Consider the following 10,660-nt stretch of genomic DNA (forward strand, 5'->3'; position numbering starts at 1 on the left):
TTAGTGAAATTAATTAATGAGGCTAAAGGCGATGTCTGTTTTATCAAAATGTAATAGCTTACATTTATTCAAATTAAACTCCATCTGCCCCTCTTCAGCTCATTCACCCAATTGATCAAGATCCCTTTGTAATCATAAATAACCTTTGTTACTGTCCGCTTTAACAGTTTTGATGTCACCCACAACCAAACCATACTTTGTATATTCTTACCCAAATCATCTACACGCATGGCAAACAAAAATGGACCCAGCACCAATTCCTGTAGAACACTACTGGTCACGGTCCTCCAGTCTGAAAAGCAACCATCCACTATTACACTCTGTTTCCTACCGTTAAGCTAGTTGGTATTCAGTTGGTTAGCTCTTCCTGAATCCCATGTGATCGAACTTTACAAATTAGTCATCAATGCACGGGCGGCACGTGGGCGGCACGGTGGCACAGTGGTTAGCACTGCTGCCTCACAGCGCCTGAGACCCGGGTTCAATTCCCGCCTCAGGCGACTGACTGTGTGGAGTTTGCATGTTCTCCCGTTTCCTCTCACAGTCCAAAGATGTGCAGGCCAGGTGAATTGGCCATGCTAAATTGCCCATAGTGTTAGGCAAGGGGGTAAATGTAGATGTAGGTGTATGGGTGGGTTACGCTTCGGCGGGGCGGTGTGGACTTGTTGGGCCGAAGGGCCTGTTTCCACACTGTAAGTAATCTAATCTAATCTAAAAAAAACCTTGTCAAATGCGTTACTAAAGTCCAAATAAACAATATCTAACACTCTGCCCTCGTCGATCTTCTTGGTTACTGCCTTAAAAAGCTCAATCAAGTCTGTGAGACACCCTCTTGTGTAACCATGTTGACTGTCCCGAATCATTCCTTAACTCTCCAAATACATGTAAACCCAATCCTTCTGAATGACCTCCAACAGGTCACCCACCACTGAAGTCAGACTCCGAGGTCTACAGTTCCTAGGCTTCTCCTTCTATCCCTTCACAAACAAAGGTACAACATTAGCCAGTCTCCAGCCATCAGGTAGCTCACCCGTAGTTATCGATTATACAAATATTTCTCCATGGTGCCCACAATTTCCTCCCACCCAAACTGTTCCCATCCTATCACTTCAGTCACTTGCCCTGTCTGATCAGCCAAGAAAAGGGCAGATGTTGCTTGCTTTCTGATAGGAACATTTACATATTGATAAAGAACATTTTCTTGGACTCGTTTAACAAATTCTTTTCCAACCAAACCTTTCACACTATGGTAGTCCCAGTCAATGTTTGCAAAATTAAATCATCTACTATTACCACCTTATTATTCTGACTTTATATCTGAGATCTCTTTGTATGTTCCTTTAGTTCACTCTGATTATTGCGGCGTCTATAGTGCCATCTGACCAAGGTGATCATTTTTTAAAAATTTTGAAAACACAATTTTATTTTTAAAAATCTCTCCTCCGCGATTTAAACATCAATCTCTTTTTGTTTATTCACTCAGTTGATGTGGGTGTTTACCCTGAGGGCAGTTGAGAGTTAACTACATTGCTGTGGGTCTGGAGTCACTTGTCAGCCAGACCAAGTGAGGATGACCGTTTCTTTCCCTAAAGGACATTAGTGAACCAGATGGGTTTCTAACAATCGACAATAGTTTCATGGTCATCATTAGCCTTTTCATTCTCGATTGTACTGAATTCCGATGCCACAATCAGCCATGTTGGGATTCTAACCCTAATCCTCGGAACATTACATATATTACTCGTCTATCAAGAATACCATCTGGCCATTACCTCCCTTTTTAGCAGAGTTTTAAAAAAAAGTTCCCTCATTCTACATGTACAATTTGTGATAAAATACTCAAATGTCCATGTGTCGGCCTCTCCAAAAGGTCACTCAACAGAAATCTGTTTGGGGGGGAAAATATTTCACTTTTTTGGGTTTTTTTTTATTTTTCATTTTTGAGGTAAAAGAAACAAAAATGAATCCAAATAAAAATCTTACATCACGGACATGTAATTTCTGAAGCTGGAGGGGGATGACAGAGACGCTGAGGGTGGTGAGGCTGGAGGGGGATTACAGAGATGCTGAGGGTGGTGAGGCTGGAGGGGGATTACAGAGACAGGGAGGGTGGTGAGGCTGGAGGGGGATTACAGAGACAGGGAGGGTGGTGGGGCCGGAGGGGGATTACAGAGACAGGGAGGGTGGTGAGGCTGGAGGGGGATTACAGAGACAGGGAGGGTGGTGGGGCTGGAGGGGGATTACAGAGACAGGGAGGGTGGTGAGGCTGGAGGGGGATTACAGAGACAGGGAGGGTGGTGGGGCTGGAGGGGGATTACAGAGGCAGGGAGGGTGGTGAGGCTGGAGGGGGATTACAGAGACAGGGAGGGTGGTGGGGCTGGAGGGTGATTGTTGTCCAAACGTCACTGTGGTGTACATGGACTGCAGCATTTCAGGAAGACAGTTTACTACCACTTTCTCCAACACTAAGGTGGCCAATCAATACTGGTCTGGGCAGTAAAGGCAACCCCCAGTGAATAAAACCAAGCAGTGACCTCTCTGAGCTGACTGGCTGTGAAGTTATAAACCTCTCTGGAAATGGAGTGGACAGAGAAGAGAAACAGTGACATTTCACAGCTGCCCTCAGAGTCCTCACCCTTGGAAGTACTCAGAGCCGGGGATCAGCTCAGTGGGTTTCAGTCTCTTCAAACATCAATCTTAGTCGATTCTACTTTATTAAATCTACAATAGTGAGTAAGGTGAGGGTTTCTTTTTAATGTCTTACAGTCTCTTGATTAAATGTTTGAAATATAAAACATAAGCATTGTTATTCTCGGGCAGTATTTTTCCAGCAGTAAGACTGTGCCTTTTTCTTGGTCTGTAGATTCTTAAGGCCGAGAGATGGCGTGCTGTTCCTGTCGGATGTGGGAGATTAGGGAGAGTCTCCATGATACTGATGAGTATGTCTGCAGCAAGTGTGATTGTAAATCCTATTGGATCGCATGGATTGGTGGAGGAGTGATTAAAGGCAGTGAGGAATTGACAGGAGCCTGGGGGTGTGATAAGGGGCAGTCTCAGGATTGCAGGATACTGCAGATACAGTCAGGTAGGTGGGTTACCTCCAAGAAAGCTTGGAGGGGTAGGCAGGTAGTACAGCAGTCTTCTATGGCTATCCCCCCTCTCAAACAAGTATACTGTTTTGGAAAATGTAGTTGGTAATAGACTTTCAGGGGAATGTAACACTAACAGTCAAGTTACTGTGACTGAGACCTGCTCTACTGTAATGTGAGGTATATCCAGTTCCACGTGATAAATGGTGATAGGGGACTCTCTAGTCAGCGGCACAGTCTGCCGTTTCTGCAGCTGACCATGAGACATCAGAATGGGGTGGTGCCTGGGTCAAGGATGACCCCGAGATGGTTCAGAATCTTCTCAAAGGGCAGGATAACCAGTGGGAGGTCATTGTACATTGGTACCAATGGCATGGGAAGGGGAAAGCCTGGGGTCCTGACGAGCAGGGAGATTTGCTCGTGCCAATCGGGAGGCATTAAACCTGTGAGGGATTCAGGGTAATCCTAAAGGGATAGTGAGCAAAGAGGTGAGTCTGAGACTGGTACTGTTCACCAGTCAGACTGTCAAGGCAGGCAAGAGCAAGCCACAGAATGAGGTGGGATGGACCAGTTACACTGCATTTATTTCAGTGCAAGAGACCTGACAAATCAGGCAGATGGGCCCAGGCTATGGTTTTGAACAACATGGCACTGGAATATTACAGCAATTACAGAGGCATCACTCAGAGATGGATAGGACTAACAGCTTAATGTTCCAGGGTGTAGATGCTAATAGCAAAGTTGGAAGGGGGCAACAGAGCAGGGGGAGTGGCATCTTTGATTCGGGATAATGTTATGGCTAGGCTTCCGGAGGATATTCCTCGGAGTACATCCAGTCAGTTATTTGGTTGGTACTGAGAAATGAGAAAGGGATGATCATCTTATTGGGATTGTATTATAGACCCTCTCCCAATAGTCAGCAGGGAATTGAGACAAAATTTTACCGAGAGATCTCAGTTATCTGTAAGAATAATGTAGTTGCAATGATAAGGGGTTTCAACTTTACCAACATGGCCTCGGAGTGCTGTAGTTTTAAGGGCTTGGATGGAAAGGTATTCGTTCAGTGTGTACGAGAACATTTCAGATTCAGTTTGGAGGATGTACCTACTAGAGAAGGAACAAAACCTGACCTGTTTTCTTTATTCATTCACAGGATGAGGCTGTCACTGGCTCGGCCAGCATTTATTGCTGCGTTTACCCAGAGGGCAGTTAAGAGTCAACCACGTTGCTATAGATCTGGAGTCCCATGCAGACCAGACCAGGTAAGGATGGCATTTTCCTTCCCTAAAGGTCATGAGTGAACCAGATGAGTTTTCCAACAATTGACAATGGATTCCTTGTCGTCACTAGATTATTTTTTCCAGATATTTATTGAATTCACATTCCACCATCTGCCGTGATCGGATTCAAACCCAGATCCCCAGATCGTTATCTGGGTCTCTGGATTAACTGTCTAGGGATAATTTCACTCCGTCATCAGGATATGAGGCAGGATGAGTGACTGAGGTATCAGTGGGGCAGCACATCAGCACCAAAGATCCCACAGTATTGTGGCTCAGTGGTTAGCGCTGCTTCCTCAGCACCAGGGACCTGGGTTTGATTCCAGCCTCAGGTGACTGTCTGTGTTCAAGTTGGCACATTCTCCCCAGTGTCTGTAAGGGTTTCCTTCAGGTGTTCCAGTTTGCTCCCACAGTCCAAAGATGTGTAGGTTAGTTGGATGAACCACGTTAAATTTCCCATAGTGTCCAGATGCAGTATATGAGGTTTTGGGATGTGCAGGCAAATCTCTGCCTGATGTGAAAAGATCCTTTTGGGGTCTTGGACAAAGGTCAGAGGGAGGTGTGGCCGCACGTTTTACATTGCTGTGGCGGCAAGGGAGGGTCAAGGGTGTGGAGCATGTGTTGGTGGGAGGGTGTGGACCGAACATGCGAGGTGCAGAGGGAATGGTCTCTGCGGAACACAGATAGGGTTGGGGGAGGGAAATATGTCTCTGGTGGTGGGGTCTGACTTTAGGTCGCAGAAATAAGAGGTTAATGCGCTGTATCTGGAGATTAGTGGGGTGGAAGGTGAAGACCGCAGGGTTATATTCTTTATTGTGGCTGGAGGGGTGGGGTAAAGGCGGAGGTGCGGGAAGTGGAGGGTATGTGTTGGAGGGCATTGTTGATCAAGTCAGAGGAAAATTACGGTCCTTGAAGTTGGCCTTTCTGGGATGTCCTGGAGTAGAATCCAAAGAGATTAAACAAATATATCACAGACAAAAGATTAACTGGACCAGAGAATAGGACTTCTTAAAGGTCAACAAGGCTGTCTATGGAACCACAGGGGGTGCGAAAGATATGCAAATATTTCACGTCATTTTTACTGGAGAAGTATATGGAAGCTCGAGAGTTTGGAGAAATAAACAGTGATAACTTGAAAAGTGTCCATGTTACAGAGGAGGTGGTACTGGATGTCTTAAATCGCATCAAGGTGGATAAAGCCCTGGAACCTGATCAGGTGTATCCTGGAACTTTCTGGAAATCTAGGGAAGTGATTGTTGGGCCTCTCCTGAGGTATTTGTATCGTTGATAGCGACAGGTGAGGTGCCATTATTTTAAAAAGGTGGTAAGGAGAGGCCATGGAACAAGAGAACAGTGAGCCTGAAGTCAGTGGCAGGCAAGTTGTTGGAAGGGATTCTGAGGGACAGGATATCCATCTATTTGGAAAAGTAAGGAATAATCATTGACTGTTCTCAATGTGGCTTTGTACATGCACAATCGTGTCTCACTAACTAGACTGAATGTTTTGAAGTGACAAAGAAAATTGATTAAGCCAGGCGGTGAATGTTGTTTATATGGACATTCAACAAGGTTCCACAAAACAGACTGGTTCGCAGGGTTAGATAACATGGAATGCAGGGAGAGCAAGCCATTACAAAACTGCCTTGAAGGTAGGAGACAGAGGATGATGATGGAGAGTTGCTTTGCGGACTGGAGGCCTGTGAGTAGCAGTGTGCTGCAAGGATGGATATTGGGCCCTTAAATAAATGACTTGGATGTGATTATATGAGGTATGGTCAGTAGGTTTACAGAACACACCAAAATTGGATGGGTTGAATGAAGACGGTTAGTTCAGAATACAACAGGATCTTGATCAGATAGGCCATTGGAGCAAGGAATAGCAGACAGAGTTCAATTTAGATAAATGTGAGCTGTTGTATTTTGGAAAGGCAATTCAGGGCAGGGACTTATACACTTAATGGTAAAGTCCTGGGGAACATTGCTGAACAAAGGGACCTTGGAGTGCAGGTTCATAGTTCCTTGAAAGTAGAGTCAAAGGTAGGCAGGGGAGTGGATGCAGCATTTGGTACGCACCCCGTTATTTGTCAATGCATTGAATGCGCCTGTTGTGACGTCATATTGTGGCTGGACAGGGCACTGATTAAGGCCCTTCTGGAATTCTGTTTTCAGTTCCAATCTCCCTGTTCTTGGAATAATGTTGAGAAACTTGAAAGGGTTCAGAAAACATTTGCAAGGATTTTGCCAGGGTTGGACGGTTTGAGCTTATTGGGCAAGGCTGAATAGGCTGGGACTATTTTCCCTGGAGAGTTGGAGGCTGAGAGGTGATCTTATAAAATCAGGAAGGGCATAGATAAGGTGAGCAGTCAGGGACTTTTTCCCAAGTTCGATAGGTCCAGAGCTAGAGGGTACAGGCTTAAGGTGAGAGGGAAAAGATTTAAAAGGGATCTAAGGGGCATCTTTATCATGTTGCGGGCATTGCAAGTATGGAATGAACTGCAGAGGAAGGGGTGGAGGCTAGTACAATTGCAGCATTTAAAAGGCATCTGATTGGGTACATGAAGAGGAAGGATTTAGAGGGATAAGGGTGAACCGCTGGCAAATGGGACTCCATTAACGCTCTCCGTTATTGGTCAATGCATTGAATACAGAACCTTGGATGTCATATTGTGGCTGGACAGGACATTGATTAAGCCACTTCTGGAATTCTGTTTTCAGTTTGAATTACTCTGTTCTGGGAAGGATGTTGTGAAACTTGAAAAGGTTTGGACAAGATTTAGGGCGGCACCGTGGCACAGTGGTTAGCACTGCTGCCTCACAGCGCCAGGGACCCAGGTTCAATTCCCGACTCAGGCGACTGACTGTGTGGAGTTTGCATGTTCTCCCCGTGTCTGCGTGGGTTTCCTCCGGGTGCTCCGGTTTCCTCCCACAGTCCAAAGATGTGCAGGTCAGGTGAATTGGCCATGTTAAATTGCCTGTAGTGTTAGGTAAAGGGGTAAATGTAGGGGAATGGGTGGGTTGCGCTTCGGCGGGTCAGTGTGGACTTGTTAGCCCGAAGGGCCTGTTTCCACAGTGTAAGTAATCTAATCTAAAGATTTATAAAAACGTTGCCAGGATTGGAGGATTTGGGCTACAGGGAGAGCCTGAATAGGCTGGGGCTATTTTCTCTGGTGAGTCAAAGACTGAGAGGTGACTTCATGGAGATTTATAAAATCACGAGGGTCGTGGGTAAGGTGAGCAGCCGGGGTCCTATTTCCTCAGGTTAAGTGGGTCCAAAACTAGAGCACATGGGTTTAAATTGAGAGGGCAAAGATTTAAAAGGGATCTAAATGGCAATGTTTTCAAGCTGAGTGTGGTGTGTGTATGGGAGGGGCTACCAGATGAAGTAGTGGAGGCTGATAACATCACAACATCTAAAAGGCTTCCAATTGGGTCCATGGTTTTGATGGATACAGGCCAATAGATGGTAAATGGGAATCCATTAGTTTAGGATTCCTCGTTGGCACAGACGAGTTGGACTGAAGGTCTGTTTCTTTGATCTTAAGATACATTCCTCTCTTTTGTGGAGAGCGAGCTGAAGCTCAGATAATTATCCTTGGAGCTGAGAAGGTGAAGCAGTGATTTCAACCTGGTGCAGATTTGGTTCCAAGGTCTTGAATTTGCAGAGAGAGAGAGGAATTGTTAACACTGTCACAATTTTTAGTAACTTTCAAGTAATTGGCAAATAATACAAGGTGAAAATGTGAACACTATTTTATTCAGTAAGTTCTGAGCATCTGGAACAGTCTGAATGACACAGATTCAGCAGGTCTTCTGAAACAGACTTAGAATTTTACTTTCTAAGGAAAGATTTGGGGGGCTGTGGCACATGGGAGGGGACTTGGGACAGATTTGCAGCATCTCCAGAGGGAGGGAGTACAGCCCCAATGGGCTGAATAGCCCCCAGGCCCTGTGCTCTGTGATACTGCCCCATTCACTGTGAATGATGAAGCTCATCTCAGGGCAGAGAGAGGGATGAGCCCTCCACTCTCATCACAATGGGGCCCAGCTGATTGACGGCAGCTCCAGACCAATGGGAGGAGAATCTGTGTGGTCCTGCAGCCAATGGGATTGAATGAGGGGTGTGGCCAGCAAGACAACACCTGTCCATGAGCTATGCAGGTGCAGTGTCACTGGGTGGGGGTGGGAGAGACAGCAGAGACTGGGACAGAGGCTGTGGGACCTGAATTACAAACTCCCGGTAAATTAAAACCAAAAGAACTGCAGAAGATGTAAATCAGAAACAACACCCAGGAGGTTCTGGAAAAGTTCGGCAGGTCTGGCAGTATCTGTGAAGAGAAATCAGAGTTAAAGTTTCAGACCCAGTGTCCCTTCCACAGAAGAGATTTTACTGAGAAAAAAAAGTCAGTTTATGTGCAGAAGTTAGTGTAGGGGGAGGATAAACGGAGTAAAGGATAGGTGGGGATAGAGTGAGAAGAACAGTTGGATAAAGGAGTGGATAATGTTCTGGCTGGGGGAGGGTGATTAGCTGTTAATGGAGACTGTTAGTGGCTAACCATAGGTAGTGTGTAATGGCAGGCTGTGAGAACGAGGCCTGGTGTGTGGGGTAGGGGGCTACGACATGAGGTTGTTAACTTATGGTTAGCCACTGTCTCCGTTGTAAGCTGTTGCCCACCTATATCACTCCACGATTGGAGCTGCCGAGGACACAAACCTTTGGAATATCTTCCCTGAACCCCTCTGTCCGCCTTAAAGATGTATCTAAAAATCGTTCTCTTTAATCAACGTTTCCATCATTCGTGAAGCATTTGAGATGTGTCAATGTGAAAGGCTCCATACAATGCAGGTAGTTGTTGTTATTGTCTGACATCAGGACAAACCGGGATGAGCCCTCTCTCTCTCTCTCTCTGAGACCTGATGAACAGCAAAAGCAGGAAGCACTGAGCATGCTCCAACCCACAATGGGCCTTGGATTATTGATGTCAGCGCAGGACCAATAAGAGTGGGGGATCGGGGCTAGAGGTGCTAGTTGGTCCTTCAACCAATCGGAGTGAATGAGGGGCGGGACAATACTCAACCATGTCATAAACTTCACTGGCAGCACAGTTTTGTTGTGACCAAGGCATTGGAAATATGTGAAGGTGAAGGGCAGGGGAAAGGAAAGACATATTGACCAGGAAGAAGACGAAATTTTCACGGTATGGAATGAGAGGTTTTACAGAACTTAGTGCACATTGTAAAACACAAATTTGAAAATCCCAAATTCTGCACCATTTTCCCTCCCTATAATGCATTTTGCACTCCCTGAAATATCAACTGTGTGTTTCTCCCTCCACAGATACCAGTGATCAGTCCCAAAGCCCCATTACCTGTAGAGAAGGTGATGTTTGACTTTCTTGGACAGCTGCAATTCGTGTGGTGAAGGTGCTCCCACAATGTGTTTGGGTAAGAGCTGTTATAGATTATTCACTCAGTAACATTGAAGAGTTGACAATGTATGGTCAAATCAACGACAGTTTGTTTTTTTTTATCATGTTTATAATTCCACAGAAATACTATTGAGAACTTCTGACATAAGGCCACAGATGGGGATATTAGGTCAGGTGGTCAAAAGAATTGCCAAATAAGCAGGTTTTCAGGAATACCTTAAAGGAGGAAAGCAGGTCTGAGGGCGATAGGGTGGGAATTCCAGACCGTGTTGCCTTGGCAACAGTAGAAACAGCCAGACCGGTGAAGCAATGAATAAACTCATCGTTGGGAGTCTGAAAGAAAATAAGATGCTGAGGTGTCACAGGTTGTGTGGTGCAGGGAGACAGGGATGTTCACAGCCAGGAATTACATCAAGGGTGAGAATTTTAAATTGTTGCTTGTTAATAGGAGCCTTTTGATGGATCAACAAGTTTTGATACAAGTGAGCACTTGGGCAGTAGGGTTTTAGATACTCTTGAGATTACATGGAAGTTGAATGTGGGAGGCTGGCCAGGACTGTGTTTGGATAATGAAGTCTGGAGATAACACAGGGATGGACGAGTATTTCAGTAAATGAGCTGAGACTAGGGTGGAGTTGGGTGATGTCACTGATGTAGGAATAGTGCTTTTGGAGTTGGGCTGCTCCACCTCCTCATCACTCCCCCTCCCCAATTCACAGATATTGTTCCTTGTTCTACCTGTGTGTCTTTTCTGGTTATGTCTTTCTCTCCCATTCTGCTACAAACTAATATTTGACCCCACCATTGTTGGAAAAACCTGCTCCATCCCGACTCTCCCTTTCCTTTCTGAATTCCCTGTATTTGG

General features: G+C 45.6%; 1 long non-coding RNA gene across 1 annotated transcript; it reads left to right on the top strand.

The window, feature by feature from the left end:
- The first annotated feature begins 2,878 nt into the window (after nt 1–2,878).
- Nucleotides 2,879–9,728, top strand: LOC140458609 (uncharacterized). Its single transcript, XR_011953608.1, has 3 exons — nt 2,879–2,939; nt 4,243–4,351; nt 9,705–9,728. It is a non-coding gene; the product is annotated as an uncharacterized lncRNA (long non-coding RNA).
- The last annotated feature ends 932 nt before the right edge of the window (nt 9,729–10,660 follow it).

The sequence above is a fragment of the Chiloscyllium punctatum genome, chromosome 33 (assembly GCF_047496795.1).
Source record: "Chiloscyllium punctatum isolate Juve2018m chromosome 33, sChiPun1.3, whole genome shotgun sequence".
In the NCBI taxonomy this organism is placed as follows: domain Eukaryota; kingdom Metazoa; phylum Chordata; class Chondrichthyes; order Orectolobiformes; family Hemiscylliidae; genus Chiloscyllium; species Chiloscyllium punctatum.